Here is a 21568-nt window from a genome sequence, read left to right as displayed (position 1 = left end):
ATATGGGAGAATGGTGAATGTTAAATGGTGTGTAAAATGGCCTCTTAAACCAGCCAATGACAGGTCATAAGCCGTGTAGATGAATTGTTGTTTATACTTGCTACATTTTAACACAAATGTATTCGTAGTGTTTTAAGTCGAGAATGCGTAGAAAAAACTGTTTTCTATGCAGAAATAAGTAGGTACTTGGGAATAAATTAATTCATTTGAACTTTGGTACCTCTTTTGTTAACACAAAATTAGTAATAGTAATGGATTTTAATTTAGAACAATAATCCATACTAATATTATAAGTGAGCTTGTCTGTTTGTGTTTCCTACACGTCTCAACGAAACGACTGATCAACGTGATTTTTTCTCTAATAGCCGGAGAGCTGAGAAGTGTCATGGGCTACTTTTCATCCCGAAAAAATATACGATATATATATATACTCGTATCACTCTCCCGGGATTTTTTTTGGTATAAAAATAATTTTCTTTTACGTCGCAACGGAGCTACCGAACGACGTGATTTTTTGCATTGACATAGCCGGGCAGCTGACATGTTTCACACGCTACTTTTTATTCGGAAAAAATATCTCACTCCCTCGGCAAAATTCTCAGTGGAAAAATGAATTAATATTAAAACAGAATAAATATGCTGCGTCGCCATAGACGTTAAACGTCGTATTCTTTGTATAACATTGTTGGGGGATCGACAATCGATACAGGCTACCTTTTATCTTTGAAAAAAATGTCTATTAAAAAATTCTTGACATATTACAACACAGATGAAGAACACTTTAGATAATGTAATATAGAAGTCTAGTTGTATTTTATTTTATTTGTACCTGTATTTAGTAGAAGAAAATGTGTTTACCATTGTTGGAATTGACTGTATAAGTCCGTCAATAAATAAATAGTAATTAAAGAAATATGACTATATTGTGAAAACGTGCAAAAACTCCGGATAAAATGAAAAATACTTTTTATTGATATGTAGGTAACTAAATGCTTGTTTATGATTGAATTCCAAAAACAAACATTTTTGATATTCAAATAATGTTTGGTTAATACCTTGGTACTTGTTTGTGGTTGAATTCCAAAACCTGAAATGATATTTTTTTAATAAAGAATTCTTTTTGCAAATGTCAAACTCTACGCTACTTACCGGCAGTAGTGGTGCATTCTGTATAAGAATCCGTTTTTCAAAAGTGTTTCGAATGTCGGTAAATTTTTTTCAAACATTACTAAAAATCCATTGAAAGTATGTTAACATGTAGAAATTAAGAAATTGTTAGGAAATTAATAAATTCAGTATCCACGGAAAATAATTTATGTTTGTAAACGTTAAAATATAAACCTTTTTTAATTTACAAATAAATAAAATAATCCAATTTTTTTGGAATATGCATTTCAGTCAAATGCAACCCTGTAAATTACTTTTGAAAACACATATATACTTTTAACTTTTTTTCTATTTAATATATTGAAGATTTTATTATTTGTAAACCGTACGTGAATTAGAAAATTTTGCAAAAAACCGCACCTAAATCTGGCCATTTTCGAGTTTTTGCGAGACACAACACGGCGATTAATTTATATTATATATATAGAAGATATATTTGTACTTATATGTAGGTACAAATGGATGAACATTTTTTGTAGATTACCTATAAAATAAATCACCGCTCGCTACTGCTGTATGCGGTAAGGGAGTCACTCAACACGGACCGATTTGTAGCCTCACGGAGTTAAAACAAATTTCTATAATTTACATACTGGTAACTCGTATTTGAATAAAATTAATAAATAAATACTAATATGGGAATTTTTATTGATTATTATTATTATGCGTTTTTATCTTCTTATTACTTACTCCATAAAACTCAAGGAAAAATAAATAATTAGTTATTAGTTACGTAGCTGGGAAAACTTGCGCGTGCATAGATAATTATCAGCATCATCCTTCTTTCCGGATGGTAAACCAAATGCGGTGTAGTTCGATAATCTGTTACAAGAAGGTAAGGTGATCAGTGTTTCGACTCAGGTGCCAGTCCAGGAACAATGAAATATTGCAGTGCTACCTCATCAATCAGCAGAACTCACTCATCAATCAGCAGAACTCACTGGAACTTGTGACGTCACGGGCGGTGTAATTTTAAAATTGCGTAACTTTAAAAAATAATAGTGTTGGTTATACGATACTTAAAAAAATAATTTTGGCTTAGTTTGACAGTCAATTAATCAATAAAAAAACTGGCTTACTTTGATAGTCTATTAACATTTTTTTTTGTCTTAGTTGGATTGGCTATTAACCAATATTTTTTTTGTCTTGGTTTGATATTTTATTAACCAACATTTATTTTGCTTTAGTTTGATAGTCTATTAACCAATATTTTTTTCGTCTTAATTCAATAGCTTATTAACCAATATTTTTTTTTCTTTGATAGTTTATTAACAAATATTATTTGTCTTAGTTCGATAATCTATCAACAAATATTTTTTTAGCTTAGTTTGAGTCAATTAGTCAAAAAAAAAGTTTAGTTTGATAGTTTATTAACCAATATTTTTTTGTCTTAGTTTGCTAGTCTATTAACCATTTTTTTTCTTAACTGGATAGGCTATTCACCAATGTTTATTTTGCCTTAGTTTGATAGTCTATTTACCAATATTTTTTTTGTCTATATTCGATAGCTTATTAACCAATATTTATTTGTCTTACTTTGATAGCCTATTAACCATTTTTTTTGTGTTATTCGATAGTCTATTGGAAAATATTTTTCTTGTCTTAGTTTGATAGTTTTTTTTCCTCTTGTTCCCGTTATTATGCATACAAAACTTTTTTCCTGGTATGTATATTTTGCACAATATTTATTTTTATCAATTCCTTCATGAATTTTTTTCATTTTTGTAACTATGGCCTTTAGAAAGTCAATGTATTTTTTGGCAGTGGCTTCATTTTTTATTACTTCCTCTGGGTTTTCAAAAATTTGTAGTTAATAGTTTATTAACCAATATTTTTTTGTCTTAGTTCGATTGGTTTTTTTGTCTTAGTTTGATAGTCTATTAACCAATATTTTTTTTTGTCTTATTTTGATAATTTTTTTTTATTTACATTTTTTTTTGCACCACAACAGGCCAGGAGGCCTAATTACAGTGGTGAATTACATCACAGAGCACCCAGGCTTGAGAAAATCCGCATTTTAATTTTTTTGTTTTCTCACCGGGAATCGAACCCGGAACCTTTCGTGCGTGTGTCAAGCGTCTTGACCACTACACCACGGAGGCCGCCTAATCTATTAACCAATATTTTTTTTGTCTTATTTTGATAGTCTATTAACCATTTTTTTGTCTTACTTTGATAGTCTATTAACCAATATTTTTTTGGCTTAGTTCGATAGTCTATTTACAAATATACTTTTTTTAAACCGCAAAACTTCCTTATTGCCCACGTCTTTTTTAGGTACAGTAGGACTCCATTTATTCGAACTCCAGCCATCCGGATTCCCAAATATCCAGATCGTCACCGGAAATAAAAAACGAGAAGTTTTTAATTAAAATTTAATAGTGTAATTAACTTTTCTGGATATGTGAAGTGAGTTCTTATTGTAATTCCAATTCGCTGTATTATTTCAAAAGTAATGAAATCTGGCACTCATGAATTGGAATTTTTCTGTATTCACAAGTCTGGCGACTGTGTTCACTCAGTCTAGCTAATGACAGGTCACATGCCTTGTAAATGCCTTATATTCCTTTCTCAAATAGGTTCGCCTCCGTTGAAATGTGTCAAATAATCATCGTTGACGTGGGAACGTAAAAATAATTCAATTGAATGCACACAAAAATCATTTCAATCATTATTTTGTACCACCTTGTGGTACACTCCCACCGTAACGAATCACAAGTTCCCATTGTTGGAATCGAACCCCAGTGGCGGGAACAATAAACTGAGTTACAGGAACTTAATTTGTTACACCACGGAACTAAAATATAATACATTAATTTGAAAAAATCGTTGAAAAGATCAAATGTCATTTCTAAGTTATTTGTTAACTAACTGCATCCATATCCATATCTGTTAGTGATCGAAGCTTTGATTTCGGCCACAAATTGGCTGAAACTTCGGCTCAGCCGGAACCTGCGGTCGGGATGTGTCGGATTACGTTCGGCTGTTCTCGGGTGCATCTTATGACTCGCGATTCTTATAGTTAATACGTTTTAGTTCCCATAGCGTGCATTGAAGTACTGTCACAGTATTGTGCGAATTAATAAAATAAAATTCCTTGTTATCGTGAAATACGTTTTTTATTAATATTTTGAGTTACAGGTGACGTACAATCATAAAATATTTTTTATTTAATAGGATGTATGTCCCAGGGGCGAATTCTCTTTAAAATCGATTATTTGCAGCTTACCATATTTTTTTGACACACAAAGCAATGTTTTATGTTACGTTATTATTAGGAAAAAAAAAATTAAAAAAATATGCAAAAATTGCACATTGCATTTTTTAGATTAGTAAATTTTCATCATATTCCTTTATTCCATACAGCAAGTTGCGCATCTATCGGCCAAAATTATTAATAAATCAAATTTTTGCGTTACATTAGAAAATATTTAAAACTATTAGCCGCTACTGCTATTTGTTATGGATTATTAAATTTATCTAATATAGCATAGACCTGTTTTTTTTATGTGTTATTTTACCGCTATGGACATTTTATCAGAATTTTCGTAGTTTACCAATATAAAAACTCATCGCTCGCTACTGGTATGTCCTCCTTTTGCTTTTATAATAGCCTGAACACGTTTTGGCACGGAATCCCTAACATTTCATGATCAGATCAAAACAGTTTGTATTAGTTCGTTGAAGATGTTAGGATTCGTCTCGCGTACTGCCAGGGTTTTTGGCAGTACACGAGTACTGACAATTCTTTATAACTCGTTGGTGCAAAGTAGACTCGAGAGTGGCTCGATGATTTGGTGACCGTGTGAGTTGAAGTACTCTCTTATGGTGGAGAGGGTTCAGAAGACATTTCTTCGGTTTCTCTACATGAGGGAGTGCGGATATTATCCATGAGTTTATCCCACTGAGTTCCTCCAGGGTATGCTCGGTTCCAGCAGTTTAAAAACCAGAAGGAATGTGTATTTAACTACGCACTTATTTCGATTGTTGCGCGGTATTATTGACAACCCTGAAATTATGCGGAACATGAGCTTTTATGTTTTGAATAATTACCTTAGACATCGCCAGCATAGACTGTTTCACATTCCAATATACAGGATCAACCTCCCAATGGTTATGCCTGTTGGAAGGGCTATCTCTACGTTGAACAATATTACTATGGACATTGACATTTTTCACGTCTCTGATGGAGTTTTTCGTTACAAGATTCTATTCTCTGGATATTATGTATACTTATTTGTCATTTTTATACTACCTATTTTTACCTTATTATTTTTATTATTTTTATATGTATGCATTAAGATATTCCATTTTGTAATAGACAAATATATGAATAAATAAATTGAAAATTGAATCAATTAAACTTCGGAAAGTTCCTTATATTCTGTCATCTCGAAACCACATCTGAATAACAGCTTCTATCATCTTCATCTTGGTGGTTCAGTCCAATTTTTGTATCCTAGATTTACAAATCGCCCACAAATTTTCTATAGGGTTGAGATCAGGTGAATTTCCAGGCCAGTCTAAAAGAGTTTTTTTTATCATTGATATACTTAAGCATAAACTTCGATACGTGACAAGAAGTCCTGTTGAAATACAGCCCCGCCATTAGGACAACATTTACTCAGTTCTGCTCCAATAGAGCTTTATACTTGAGGCTATTTATCATTAATATTTTATTAAATAGACTTCATGAACTCGGCAATAGTTATTCCCACGTATCTGATATATTTAGTGTAGGGTATTGTTCCTATGGAACAAACCTTTTGAACTTTTTCAAAGATGGTGAATGGTAATTATATTTATTTATTCATGCATTTCATAATATATAAAGTTTTTTGTTCACTTTGCCCAGCTGTATGAAACAGTACTTATGATTTTCTTGTTGTGTTACTGTAGAATGTTTTATTATTTAAACTTTCTACTTTAATTTTTAATTTAATTTAAGTAAATAAAGGCCTGTTCGTGGGTATACAAGAAAATATTTATGAATTTTTGCTCCTATAGTAAATAATGGACAGTTATAATATTTTTGTATAACATAAGAAAAAAAAAATATTTTGTAAAAGATAATATGGTATTTTTTTTTATAGTAATTAAAAAAGGAAATAAAAAATATTAAAAAAAAAACACTTAAATATTCCTTATTATTGAAGGGCAAAATAATAAATCATAGAAAAAAAGAATTCATATCTTTAGTTTGAATCCAGGATAGTGCGTGTTTTTTAAATTAAGGAAAATTTTGAAAGTTTGGAATCAATGAAATATTATCAGTAAAAAAAGAATTAAAAATTTTTGGGCCTATAAAATATGCATGTCTCTGTGCGAGCCTCGTTTTACAATGTGGTATTTCTAGCACACGATTCCTTCTTTGACTTGATCTATTTGAATTACTTATAAATAAATTTTGGTTCTTAAAAATATACATTTTAAACATTGAAAACAATATACACCGCAAGACAAAAAAAATTACGAGTTTACCTGCTACCGCGCCCCTTGACTTTACTGAACCCTTTTTCTAAGAAATCCTTTATCGATACCTCTTTCTTTTGTTTAATAAATTAAGGACACTATGTGTCACCTTTCTACAATATTTACATTTTAAAATGTCTCAACAGTCTTGTTTTACCCGCGTTTGAGTGAACATAACACAACAATCATGGAAAGTGCAAAGCAAATGTCGATTGCGATAAAATCCAAAATAATCACATTGTCGCAAGAAAACATATCTAATTGTGAAATATCTCGTCGAGTTGGGTATTCAGAAGGTGCAGTGAGGTTTTTATTAAAAAAAATCCAAGAAACTGGATCCATAGAACGGAAAAAAGGAAGCGGACGGGGGCGCGTGACATCTGCCCGAGATGATCGCTTAATAAAAAAAATTGTTATGCGCGATCGATTTTTAACGGCACCTGAAATACACGCAGAGGTGCAGTCTACCAGCACATCAACATTTTCAGTAAAAACAGTGTCCAGGCGGCTGTTGGAGCATGGTTTCCAAGCACGGAGTCCCGCAAAGAAACCATTACTCACGGACAAAATGAAGAAGGCTAGACTGGATTGGGCGAAAGAGCACCAGAATTGGACCTTGGAGGATTGGCAAAATGTTGTTTTCTCTGATGAATCAAAATTCAACCTTTTTGGTCCAGACGGCAGAAAGATAGTTCGACGAAAACGTGGGGAAAGATATCATCCGTCGTGCGTCACTCGAACCGTTAAACATTCACCCTACGTGATGATTTGGGGGTGCATGACAGCATACGGTTTAGGACCTCTAAATTTTGTACAGGGTACGATGAATGCCATTCAGTACAAAAAAGTGTTAAAAAAACATATTATTCCAACAATCGAGGACATTACGCAGTATACCGCGGACCCAATTTTTCAGGACGATTCTGCGCCGTGCCATAGAGCCCGCACTGTGAGTACAAATATATATATTTTTTAATGCATTTTGTGACCACATGATAAGTAATTTATTGTTTTTTTATAGATCAATGAATTCAAGGAGAAAATTGGCTTAAAATCGTTGACGTGGCCCGGGAATAGCCCTGATTTGAACCCGATAGAAAATTTATGGGCGATTATGAAAAAAAAAGTCGGGAAAAAAAAATCAAAAAACATTGAGGAATTTAAAAAAAACTTAATTCAAGTTTGGGAAGAAGAAATAACATCAGAAATTTTAGATTCGCTTTACGCTTCTCTAAATAATAGAATTTTACATGTTATAAAAAATAAAGGTGAATTCACTAAGTACTAAATATTTTTAAATGTTATAAATATGTTTAAATGTAAAATACTTTAATTTAAAATAAAGCGATAAGAACCTACTTCTTAAATATGAATTAAAAAATAACATGTCTTTTATTATTCCATCACAAACACTCGACCATAAATGAACCGTTATGGGTCTCTAAGGTTCGGGTAATCTGATACCTGATATATAATGGCAATTTCTAAGTACAATTCATGAGTAAGATTTTTTATTTTAACCTTGAAATAACGAGTAGTCATCACATATGTCAAACAATATAAAAAAAACTAATTAAATATCAAGAATAATTCATTATATGTCAATTTTAGTTTTTTTTGAGAACTCGTAAATTTATTTGTCTTGCGGTGTATTTGTCTAAGATCTAAAAGTTTAGCTTCTTGCAACAATTGGAAAGAGGGGGTATATTATATTAGTATTATAAATGTTTGTAAAAGGCAGATTTGCCGTTTATGTTAATACAATAAAATAAATACCTTCTATTGGTATCAAAGATCCGGTCCCCATATACGAAAAACAGCCCCCCAAAACATCTTTAAATTTGTGGTAACAGAGAGGGAAAACATTTTTGAGAAGGGGATATGGGAGTTTAAGTATTTACAGGGCTTATGACCTGTCATTAGTTGGTTTAAGTGACCACTTTACACACTGTCTAACATTCATCATTCTGCCTATGTTTGAACATCCACATTTCCTCAACTTTTCTACCTGTTGACTTTTCTGAAGTAAAAGAGCTGAAACCTTTATCATGCGGGTGAGATTCATCCGGCTGAACCAATTCACCTACTAGGCAACGCCTGAAAACAATTTTTCAATTTTGTGTACTTCTTCTTTTACCAGGTAGTTGATTTAACTGGCTGGATTTTCTTCTTGTTACACAGTGTGTAAAGTGGCCACTTAAACCAGCCAATGACAGGTCATATGACCTGCCAATGCGACTTGGACATACTCAAAACATCTTATTCACAGGGTATTTCACCGTTTGGTCAATATGAGCCACAGTAAGCTCTTCATCCCCACTTTTTCTAACAAATTTTGTGCGATATCCCTGCACGAGAAAGTGGGTCTCATCTGAAAACAGCACCTTCCTCCAGTATTCTACGGTCCATTTGGTGTATTTTCTAGTCCAAATGAGCCTTTGCTTCATCATACGTGCCGTCAGGAGTTGTTTCTTCTGTGGTCGAATTGCTTTTCTTCCAGATTCAATGAGTCTTCTTCGTACTGTTGAGTCATGTATCATCACCCCAGTGGCTGCCAAATTGCGTTGAAGTTCGTAACTTGTTTTTCTTGTATTTAACTTACTATTTCTGAAAAAGATATTTCATCTCGGACACTAGTTTTACGGTTTCTTCCACATTTCCCAATTCTCTTTGATTCAACTGACCCAGTTTCTCTTTTCTGCTTAATAATCTTGCTGACTGCTCCCTGACACACAAAACATTCATTTGCAATCTCCTTCTGAGTCATTGATGTATGTTCACTTAAGGTTATAATCTTTTCCCTTTTCCTCGGCGTGATACCACGAGTTAAACCAACTCAAAAACACTGTTTAGTATGCAAGCAATTTATAAAATTAGTCCTTTTGAGAAAATGTAAAAAAAACAACAGATAGTACACCAGCAAACACCAATATGAGCTCCCAAAAGATTAATTTATTTATTTTTATTTATCTACAATATATTCATTTAAACATTTATTGAGATACTAGTCCCAACTTCATAGAACCTAAGTCCTTTTTTTAAATTTATATATTTTATTTTTCTTTAATTTTTATTTTGTTTTTTTACAATATACATAAGAGGTAAAACAGAGTATTAAAAAATAAAGGATAATTACATAGCAATGAAATACAAATTAATAGTAAACAATAGTAAACTTTTTTGAGTTGGGACTAATATATGTATAAATTTTTAACAGTCAATATTACCATATTTTCTGCATACTCGTATAACAAAAACATCATCAAAAAATATATGGCCCATCAAATATAAAAAAAAAAACATGTAATAAAAAAACATTACAAGTAAACGAATGAATAAAAATAAAATTAAAATAAATACAATTAATGAACTGTTAGTCATAATTTTTGGCGCTAAACAACTGTCAAATTGACATATATGAGTGTTGCTATACGTAAAAAAATGACAAAAATTACTCTTATTCTATTAATTTGCACAATACTGTAATATATTATATATTTATGTGTATGTGTGTATATTGATAATAAATGTAAAAGCCCGTAGAGCGTATACATAAATATATAAATAATATATTTTTTGATGTAATTGCCTATCTTTGAATGGGGTGTGTACTTTTGTAAGATGGGTAATGTTTCTATTAAAAAAAAATTAGTTTGGTAAAATGTATAAATAAAGAATTAAATAAATATGTACATATTATTAATGCCAAACCATTAAGGTTTTTATATGCCTGTTAATTGGCTGAAAAAAAGTAGCGAATTTATATTCATGGAATCGAATACGACGATGTTTGCCGAAGACACCCGAACAGTAATAGCTAATGATTTTGGGAAATCAAGCGGATAATTTGAAGAGTAAAATATATCCTCTGACATTTTTCTGACAGAAATCTGAGCACGCGAAGACCCTAAATATGGTAAAATTAATAATACTTATAATGTATATTAATGGCTTTGGGGAGATCGGGCACAATGGAACTCAGTTGTTTTTTTTCTTCATAAAACACAGCGTACTTTTGATCATTTATCATCATCATACGTCTGTCTGCACCCGGTGGTGCATAGGGCACTGAATTTGTGCTGTGGCGAGCAACCCCAACAGCCGTGAGGTTGGCAGGTCCGAACCCCGCTTTGGCCCGCAACGCGTAGTCCGCTGCAACGTCAGCCCGGACTAGGCTTCTAAACACCGCACAACGAAAGTACTCGATACATTTCGTAAATTAAGGGGTAAGGTTCGAAACTAAGGTTCAATTGTCTCAGTGGAGGCATTCTGGATCGCCAAAATGAAAATCGCCGAGCGCGCCAAACACGTCTAACCTTAGCGGCTGCCACAGATAAAGTGAACAATGAACACGGCTGAAAATTTTAGTATACTTCAGGACACTGGCGGCTCCTGACCGAAAACATTGGCAGTACATTTCTTTACATTTTGTCAACTTGTATATTATTAAGTTCAATAATATTATAATAATATGATAGGTCTGACGTGATAAACGAGCAATAGTATTACAGCCCGCGCATCGGAACCAGAAACGCTAAATGCGCCCAACATAATACGCACGTTATAGTTAAATAAATTCTCACTACTATCATGTCATTACGCATGTTCAAAGTGACATTACAAACGAACTTCAAATCTGCGCATGCGTTGGCAATGCCCCCAATATTATCTTCTCCCTCTAACGCACAATTCATCGGTATTAAGCATTGTCTGTCTCGCTCGAATGACGATTTTAGGAGATATGATATATTTCGAAAGATTGTGCAAAACATAATATGCACTGGGACGATTGCGCATGCGTAGACAAGATGAGAAAATCGTCCGCCAGAGTCGATTTCGCTAGATCTTTTGGCGCTAGTATTGAATATTATGATGTTTACGTGTATAATATTGCACCGAATCCCCGTTTCTTTCTACCTATTTATAAAATATTTTTACTATCAATAAAATTACTAATTTATTAAAACAAACATTTTACTTGGCAGTGCACTGCACTTATGTACATACTAAGGAACCGCCTCTGCTTCAGGAGTATGTATACATTGTATACCAACATAATCAAAATTGACAATCGGACTCTCCGAACCCGTGAAATTGAAAAATTCTCGTTATTTTCTGAACAGACGTCGTACATAAAGTTTTCGAAAATAAATGCGAAAAAAAGTCAGACAGCTTATGTTCTTATGTCTTCAGATGCTGCGTGCGGTTCGTGAGAGACAAGCTGTTTTTAATGCCGTACATTTGAAAACAATATTTAAACACAAGAGGTCATTTTCTGAATTCGTGCACCCAACACTACCTGTTTCCTGGACAACGACAGTTTAGCGGTAACTGCAAAAATAAAGTATCTGGGGCACATACTGACTGATGATTGTAAAGATGATCAGGACATAGAGAGACAGAGAAGAGCCATCAATTTTAGGGCCTCTATGCTAGCAAGACGCTTTCAGTGCAGTGACAAAGTGGAAAAAATCATCTTTACACTGTATTTGACGTCCATGTATTCAGCGGAACTGTGGAACAATCATACGCAAGCAGTGTGGAATTGTTATATTTAAGGGAAAAATTATTATGTATGCCGACGACATTGGACTATTCTATAAAAAGCAAACAGACGTATTAACAAACAATGACATAAACAAAGACCTAAATATGTTGACTAAATGGACAAACACAAACTGACTTACACTTAATGAAAAAAAATGCAATATTATCCATTTTGAATCTAGAAAAAAATGTCATAAAGTAGATGCTTACATAAATAATGAACGACTTACTGAAATTGAACATGTTTAATACTTGGGGCTAACAATAGACAGACAATTGACATGGACAATTCATATCAACAATTTAATTAGCAAAGTGGCGACATTATCGAGTCTTTTTTTAAAAATCAAAAACTTTTTTCCAAAAACGGAAAAATTATAATGTTTGAAGCCTATGTAAAAACTAAAATATGTTATTTGCAACTACTATGGGGAACAGGATATCAAAATGACATAAACAGACTACAAAGACAACAAAATAAAATATTAAAGTTAGTATATGACCTTCCCTATCTAACTGCAACTAGAGAACTTTTTCAAAAAACTAAGCAATTAAATATAACTGAACTCTTTCAACAAGAATCATTAAAATTTATCCATAAATTAGCCACTAATGTAATTGTAGACGAAGAACTAAACTTGTAAAAATTGTAGTCAACATGGACATAATACGAGAGTATCAGACAAATACCATATCTAACTTTCTAAAACGAGACAAGGAAAATCAAGACTAATGAACCAGGGACTGAAATTATGCAATAAACTACCAGACAAAACTAAACAAAAGACTCAGACAAACTTTTCAAAAGATGTAAAAAATATTATTTTGAACAACAGAGTATGAATGAAAAATTTTCATACTATTTTTGTAGAATGAATGTAATAATCCGTAAGGGTTTATAAATATTTTTTTTAGTTAAAAAAAATTCATTCATACAGGCAATTATTCGGACTGCCTAGGTACTGCAGTGCCTCCGAAATGTTCACAGCCGGACGAATAAACTCCTTCGCTGCCCTACTTCGCCACAGAGCCTGGAGCCTACGGGAACGCCTGAAAAGCTCTTATAACGCGCTTCTCCAAGCCACTGCAGGGTGGATCCATCCACCCTTGTTCGAGCGATGGCGGGATGTGCTGAGACCACCATAAGTGCTTTAAATATAAATGTTTGTTTTATATGGAAGAATTGGCTCTGCACTATATAAAAAGAAAAAGCAAAAAAGCTGCGCTTTAGTTGACAACACAGCCCGCTTTCCTCTACAGCGAGCTCGCGCTACCCTCGCCGTATCATGGCCAAACAATCATATTTACCGATCGACCAAGCAAATTTAACTGCCGCCGTTGTTATGGTTATCACTCGATTACTGTTCTATAAATCTAACTAAGCTGTATTTATTTTATAAAATACTTTATATTTGTAATTTTAAAAACCACTTAGGGTTATATATCGACGCGGGAAAGGAAAAAGTTACCAAGCGACATGTAGCAACTTTTCAGAAGAGCCAATTAAGGTTTTTTTAATTTACAAATCATAAAACACAAAGTACTTTACAAGTATAATACGTTGAAATACATTCCCAGGAGTTAAAATAACTCAATTTGGGACCTAAATAATATTAGCATTTAGAAAATAACACATATTGAGAACAACAAAGAAACAAAGCAAGTTTAGCACCTTTATAACTAAATATACAACAACAATATATACGCCTAAAACCTTTTCATACACAAGCAGAATAAATATGTATAAAAAATCGCTTTTAAGAATAAAAAAAGTAGTTAATCTACTAAGGGAGATAAGGTCATTAACATCACATGCCATGCAGATGATGCTGCCATAGTGATGATGAGAACATATCCATCTCAGTTAGTAAACATCTGGATGCTTAAGAAATGTCGTATAGTACAATGAACACGTGATTATTGGAAACATAATGTTTTCAAAACAAAACACGGTTAATAAGGGAATTTTGAGGGAAGTTATTGGATGGTACAGGATTGTAAGAAGTCGGACTTGTCAGTAGCTCAATCACAAATAACTATCGACGTGATAACAATTTCTCGCCATGATTGTTTATCGTATTCGCGATCACAATGCAACATCCGTGAACACCTAATATGTTAAAATATTTACGTTTCGCGACGTATAATCCTGCTGCGCAATTACATATTTGAATTTCACTGGTATAAATATTGAAAATATTCCGAAACTGCTATTTTTATTTATTATTTATCGTGCAATTTATTGCATTTAGCCGGTGGTTGAAAGCCAAATGTCAAGAAAAGCAGTCGCCATAGTAATTGTAATTTAATTTAAAAAAAATTGTATTAGATACTCCGAACTATTTTGCAAATGCAATATATTGTATATTTTTTTATAGTAAACGCCGATTTTTTGCTGTATTTATTTACGAGGGAAAAAAAACAAACCGACACGAGCGTTGACTTGGAGATTACACACGCGTTTACTTTTTTTTTTTTAGTCATAAATTTCATAAAAAGTACATGTTTTTGTAAAATTCTAAACATATTTACTTTTACACATCTAGTAAATGTTATCACTGTAACTCTCCAAAAAACGAGACTAACTCTTGTGCTTGGAGAGTGACTTACACTGTTTTAGTTGTTTATTTATAAGAGTTTATATAATTTTAATGCGAGTACAGAAAAAAGAAAAAAAATACATAAGATATATAAAGAAAAAAACATAAAACGATAATGCATTCATACTAATAAAAATTTAATGTTGTTTTTACACGAGTTCAAAAAATTTCTTTAGATTAACTTTAAATTGATATATTATTTTTATTAGTTTTTAGTTCATTGGGAAGATTATTATAATATTTTACACCTTTGAAGACAAAGCTTTTTTGACCATGACTTGTATGGAATTTAGGAATTTTAATATTATGTTGGTATCTGAGTGACTTATTCATTTCAAATTCTTTTATTTTTTTCTTTTTTATGTATTTGTATAATAGAATTTATTTTATAAAGAGTGTCTACTGTATGAACCTTAAATATTTTATATAGACTTTCCGTATTGAAGGTTGAGGGTTTCTTTAAAATTACTTGAATAATTAATCTTTGTACTATTTTAAGAGGGTTTAATATATTTGCATATGCACCACCCCATCCTACAATACTTATTTATTTATTTGGGAAAAAACTGCGATTACTTAAGCATGTTCGTTATTGTTCATTGTGATCGCTCAAATGCTTAGCATGTTTTTAAGCTCGTCGATAGTTATTTGTGATTGAGCTTCTGGTAAATCTGGTAGGGCAGTTTAGATTGATGTTTTCCAAGAGTTAAGTACTTTCAATTATATTATTCAAAATCTTGAAAAAGAAGCCCATGCAAGGTTACTACTTGCAAACCCGGCAAAATCCAACATTTAAAAAAAGTGAGATAATAATTGAAACTTATTTGGAAAACAATTTTTTACAATAATTTGAACATTTTCAGTTAAAAATACGGCTTAATTTGCAAGACTTGACTTTTAAATTATCAGCTTTGTTGCAAACATGGCAACCTCTACTTGAGTATTGCAAAGTTGTTCAAGGATAAAATTAAATTTATTATTTTACTACTGTTTCTTGACATAATTATGCTTATGTCATCACTGCTTACGTATAAAATATTTACTAATTATAATTAAAAAAAAAGTTTAAAAAAAAGTTGAAGTTAAGTATTGTCATGTCAGAAACAATTCTTCGTTTGGTGAGAGAAGTCTAATTGTAATACAAGCTAAGCTTACTTCTTCCACTCCTTGACTACGCGGATGTATGTTATCCAGATACTAACTCTGAATTGCTTGATAAGTTAGAACGATTGCAGAATATTTGTATTCGTTATATCTTTAATCTTCGCAAATTTGACCACATAACCGAGTAACGCACGCAACTACACTGGCTCAGGATCAGGCATAGAAGGAACATTCACATTCTGTCACTTCTTCGCAATATTTTAAATAATCCCACTTCGCCTGTTTATCTGAGAGAGCTCATCCAACCTCTTTCACAACACGGACTATCTCTTCGTTCTAGTAACGAGAGAATCCTTTTAATACCCTGTCATCGCTCTAATTTTCTTGCCTTCTCTTTCACAGTAGTAGCCGCTCGATTGTGGAATAATCTACCCACTAATGTTAGAGACGCCCCTGCTTTATTTACATTCAAGTCAAGATTGAAATGCCACTATCTAAATATTTAAATTGTTCCTTTATCCTTCTTCTTTCCTTCCCATCCCCTCTCCTCTCTTCATAGTATAGTGTTAATTTTTTTTAATATATTTTTATTTTTGTTAATCTTTGATCATAATTTTTGCATAAAATTGTAAGATTCAATATGTCCATGTATTTATAATTTTCTCAAACTGAACGGTTTGGTTAGGTAGAAAGAAATTGCCTTAAGGCAATATGTCCGCCCTTATATGTATATATATATTGTACATGTACATAAAGTGTCAAATAAATAAATAACTTTAAAAAAAAGGATTTTACTTTTTTTTATTTTTATTTTTTTATTTTTTAAAAAGTAGGTACACATGCGCACACGACACGCTCATATTATGTACGAAGGCCCGTTTACCCGTGACGTCCACCTGTTCCTATTCAAGCGTAAAAACGGTATATTTTCTGTCATGGCGACTGCGCCATACTCATATGTATTTTGCAGTGTTGAACTAGGAATTTATCGAATATTTCTCATAGTAATAATTCGCCACCGTCTAATAATCCGCAAAATATTTTTCAGTTTACTCTTACCTATTATTACTATATGCACCCTCGTACAACCATTACTACTACCCATTCTATAAAAATGGGAGGAACTGGGTAAGCCCTACCATGAGTACTAAATCAGTTTAAGATAAAAGGATACATACTTGGGTACTAGCATTGGTTGTCTGAACTGAACTCTTGTCCGTCTGTGTTGTTCTTGTCCCATAGAAGGGAAATGGCAAATTACAAATCTAAATAGTAGACTAACTCGAGAGAACCACGCGCCGACCATGCTCTAGGACCCGTTTCGTCTGCTTTAAGGTCTGAGAGATTGTTAGGACGATTAAGGTCTTTGCATAGGATTGTTTCTACTGTTGGTATTAGGAAAATGGTTTTTGCGAGGAATCCAGTACTATGACGAAAAGTAATTTCGCCTGAGTTCGATAGGGATCATGTTAGGATCTGTGTTAGGATTTTGCCGGTAGTGTCTTGATAATTTGATGTTCCTCTGTGATTTGTTATAGACACGTATTGTTTTTCTTCTGTTGATTGAGTGCATGTTGTATAGGGCAAATTATTCTAATGTTTCCTATATGTATTTGGGTTTCGTGTCGTTGATTGATTTGTTTGTATTACAACGTTCTTCTTCCTTCCCGAGGCGGGATCTGGAGCGTGCGGCCGCGGTCTTAATTTGGAACTAACACTGTATTCCTCCACTGTCTAACTACAGTAAAGGATTTTGAGTGTATTTGCCATGGTGAACTACAGTAAAGAATTTTGAGTGTCTTTGCCATGGTGAACTACAGTAAAGGATTTTGAGTTTCTTTGCCATGGTGAACTACAGTAAAGAATTTTGAGTGTCTTTGCCATGGTGAACTACAGTAAAGGATCGTCGCTAGGGTTACACGTGGCGCTTCAATCAGAGCGGCCGGCACCGGTGTTTTTACAAACTTTTCTGTATGTTAGTTTTCTTGCTTATTTCGGCTAGTAGTCTCGATTTTGTAATCTAATAAGTTGCTCCTTTAATAAAGACGGTTAATTATGTCTTTTGCGGGGGCAGACGTTAGAATATCGAGACTCAACCCGTAAATATGTATAGGATTATGAGTTACTAGGCCTCACTGAATCCCACTAAAACGTGTGCCACCTTTTTAATCGGTATGTAGGATCTTTTCCGTGATATTATTGTATTCATTGGGACACGGGGATGATGCCTACATACTTTATTTTTATGTAAAATATATACCGAGGGTGTTATATGACTTTAAAAGTATATACTGATGTAAAAATACAACAATTATGTCCAGCCAATGAGAGAGCGTCCTACGAATAAATCCGGGGAAACCCGACCCCCTCTCGCTCTCTCTTGCGGCTTATGTATGCTGTCCCGCACCCTGTCCGACAGCGACACGGTGCAAATAATTTAATAGAACCTTTGTGTTTTTTGTGAAAAAAGTTGCGTATAAATCAAGACTAAAGCTAGGGTTTCCTAGGACAGCGGTGCCCGTATCTTAACGGCCGTAGTGAACGGTGATGCGTTAGACAGCACTCGTAACGGTGACTAGAGAGTGGTTTCCTAGGAAAACGGTATTATCGACACCATTTAACACCGTTTTCCTAGGAAATCACTTTCTAGTCACCGTTACGACGGCTGTCCACCGCATCACCGTTCACTGCGGCCGTTAAGATACGGGCACCGCTGTCCTAGGAAACCCTAGCTTAAGCGTGTTTCATTGGAATTACGCCCTCTCCGCCTTCGGCTCCGCCGCCTGCCCTTCTTGGAGGATATCACCGCCGACCCAGCCAGAGAAGCCCATCTCACCCGAGATAGCCGGACTACGGCAGCTACAGAGCCACCCCTATCTACAGTTCAGCTATACACAGGCGAGGTGTCGTGTATAATGGGTATCGAACAGTAATTTACTATCACGGTGGACACCTAGATCCTTTACAAATGATGAACGTTGGCGGTTTTGACCCTTCAGCCCAAAGTTAGTCGTATTATTTTATTTCCGCACTCTAGACCTCAGTCCGGCCCTTACCTAATAGATCACCTACCCGTAAAACCATTGGCAGTGTCCCATGCACCTTGCGCTTAAGGGGTGACATTCCAAATTTGAATTTCGTAATCGATTCGCGTTTGAATATGGAATCGAACAGTTTCTAATGACGCAGCTGTTTCCTTTTTAAATTTCAAATTCGTTTTGTTTCACCGTGAGACCGTTCTCATAATTCAACAATGTTTTGAGTTTGTCAAAATTTTTGTAGACATGAACTGAATTCAACCCCCTAGTGAGCTGTTAGTATTAACATACTACAACAGAGATGGAGAACATTTTAGAGGAGGGAATTGTACATTGTTGTATTATGTTCTTAACGTGTAATGTTTCTAAACTTAAAACTTTATTTATATATAAATCCACCTGGGGTGGTATTCTGAATCTTCTTTACCTCCAAAGGAGTGGTTAATTTAGGGATTTTTATTTTTTGAATGAGACAACACTTCATAAAATGTCACTTCATAAGAAGTCTGTATAAAATTGTGTAAAAAAGTCTGTGTAAAATTGTATTTTTGTTACAAAAATTAAAAAATAATTTAATTGTATATAGGGTTTTGGTGGTTTTAAGTCTGGCTGACCACACAACTTAAAATATGCATTTTGCAGAAAACTGCCAGATCTAATGTTAAAAGATCACATGTTTACAATGGTAACCTTTCCTAGCCTGTAGGTGGTGGTGGTAATCCGCAAGTTCCTGAGGGAGATCCAGGAAAAATGCTATAAATACGTTTCAAAATAAATATAGAACTGATTAATAATATTTCGAGTTTCCTGTGAAATTCATACATTTTTTCATAAAATACTATCGCGATATGTATATTTATGGTATCTCACTGCTCTCTTTGCCACACGATGAACAACACTAATTAAAATATTCGCTACGTGTTATCGCGGTGGTACGCGGGGACCTGAGATTGGGAATGCATGTAAAATGTGAAGCACGAAATCCGATTTTGTGTGGTTATAGCTGGAAATTTGCGCCCAAACAGCAAAAAGTACACGTTCTAACTGACCAATATATCTAAGATTATTAAAGTGTAAAGCGATTAATTGTAATGTTTGCTATTTGCACAGCAATTGTCAATTATTTTTGAAAGAATGGGGAACTTCAGCCCTACGGGAAATTAGATACAATAAATGTTTTCTTGCGCGCGGTGAAAATCGGAGCATTAAATTGTACGGCCAAGTTTTCTGAAAATGTACGAAAAATAATAAAAAACATTTTTATAAAAACGAATTACTTTGAACGACGTCACTGGTTCATATGAATCAACCAACGATGAGAGAGTTATGGAAGATTTACGATTTGCTTACCGTGAATGGACCGATGGACACAACTAATCAAGAGCAAGCGAAAAATAACCTCTGACGTCACACGCGGAGTTGTTTCGGAAATAAAAAACTTCAAAAATCGTAGCGCTGATAATACTATATAAAAAAATTGAAAAAAAAATTAACAATAAATACATATAAAAAAAACCAGTGAACTTTCTCATTAGGCAGAAATATATTTTAATAATAGGGTGGATATTGCTCGAGTGCCATAATCCAGGGAGAAAATATGGGAATACGTTGCATGAATAAAAGTCAGACAGCGCATGCTCTTAAGTTGTCTTGTTTATTGAAAATTTATAAAAAAAAGATAATACGGGATGTTACTTGTTTTTTTAACCTGGTGCTATCACGCGTTTTGTAAATAGTAATCAAACAATCAGTAGTCACCCTTAAGCGATATAAACGCAACCAACCCCTATTTAAATATGTTTAGCCGACCAGAAAACTACCCTTTACCTTTGTCAATATTTAGTAGCATACAAACAGGGGTCTCCCCTGTTTTATACACGTGTTGATATCAAAAAATTATCGACTATCTATACGCGTAATTACATTTTCAGTTAAACTGCTTAAGTTCTTGCGTTTTACACGCCCTACGGACAAATATTTTGATTTAATTTATTTTAGGGCTATAATCTTGTAATCGGCCCCGCTGTGTAATGGTTAGCGCGTTTGCCCACCATGCAAGAGATCTCGGGTTCGATTCCCGACATAGTTGATATTTTTAATATTTTTTTTTGTATTTTATTTTATTTTATTTGGGAAATCAACAGTTCTACATACATATTTATAGTAAACAAACAGTTATAGTGTATAAACTCAGAACTAATAACAGATTTCCACAAAGTATACAAAGTTTGTAAAGAAAAAAAAGCCTTTAGAATCATTTTGAAAAAAAACAGATACACGAGGGTAAAGTCGATGGTAAATGAAATGAAATTATTAACATATAAACAAAGAATATTTTACAATGCAATGATATTTGTTCATAAAATTATAAACTCTAATAAAAAACAGAATTTTGGAAAAAAATTGATCGGAACCAGCATGAACACGATCACAATACCAGAGAAAAGAACAAAATCAGACTTCCATTTAGGAAAAAGGCAAAGTCACAAAATTAAATTTTATTTAAAGCAATTAAAAAGTATTACGAAATGGAAAAATATATTTATGAAGAAAAAAACATATCAAAATTTAAAATAATGGTCATGACATATGTGATAAACAATTTATAAATTAAATATATTTGCAATGTTATTATTAGAA

At 33.3% G+C, this 21568-nt stretch overlaps 1 protein-coding gene across 2 annotated transcripts in view; it reads left to right on the top strand.

The window, feature by feature from the left end:
- The window catches only part of LOC148281672 (uncharacterized), a 105800-nt gene that overhangs the window by 6811 nt on the left and 77421 nt on the right, over positions 1-21568 (top strand). The gene's annotated exons all lie outside the window — the stretch shown is intronic.

This window comes from Micrasema longulum, unplaced genomic scaffold (genome assembly GCF_059751315.1).
Source record: "Micrasema longulum isolate JH-2025_06_02 unplaced genomic scaffold, ASM5975131v1 h1tg000421l, whole genome shotgun sequence".
NCBI classification, from domain to species: domain Eukaryota; kingdom Metazoa; phylum Arthropoda; class Insecta; order Trichoptera; family Brachycentridae; genus Micrasema; species Micrasema longulum.
The sequence above is the reverse complement of the archived record's forward strand: the minus strand, read 5'-3'. Positions and strand labels throughout refer to the sequence as shown.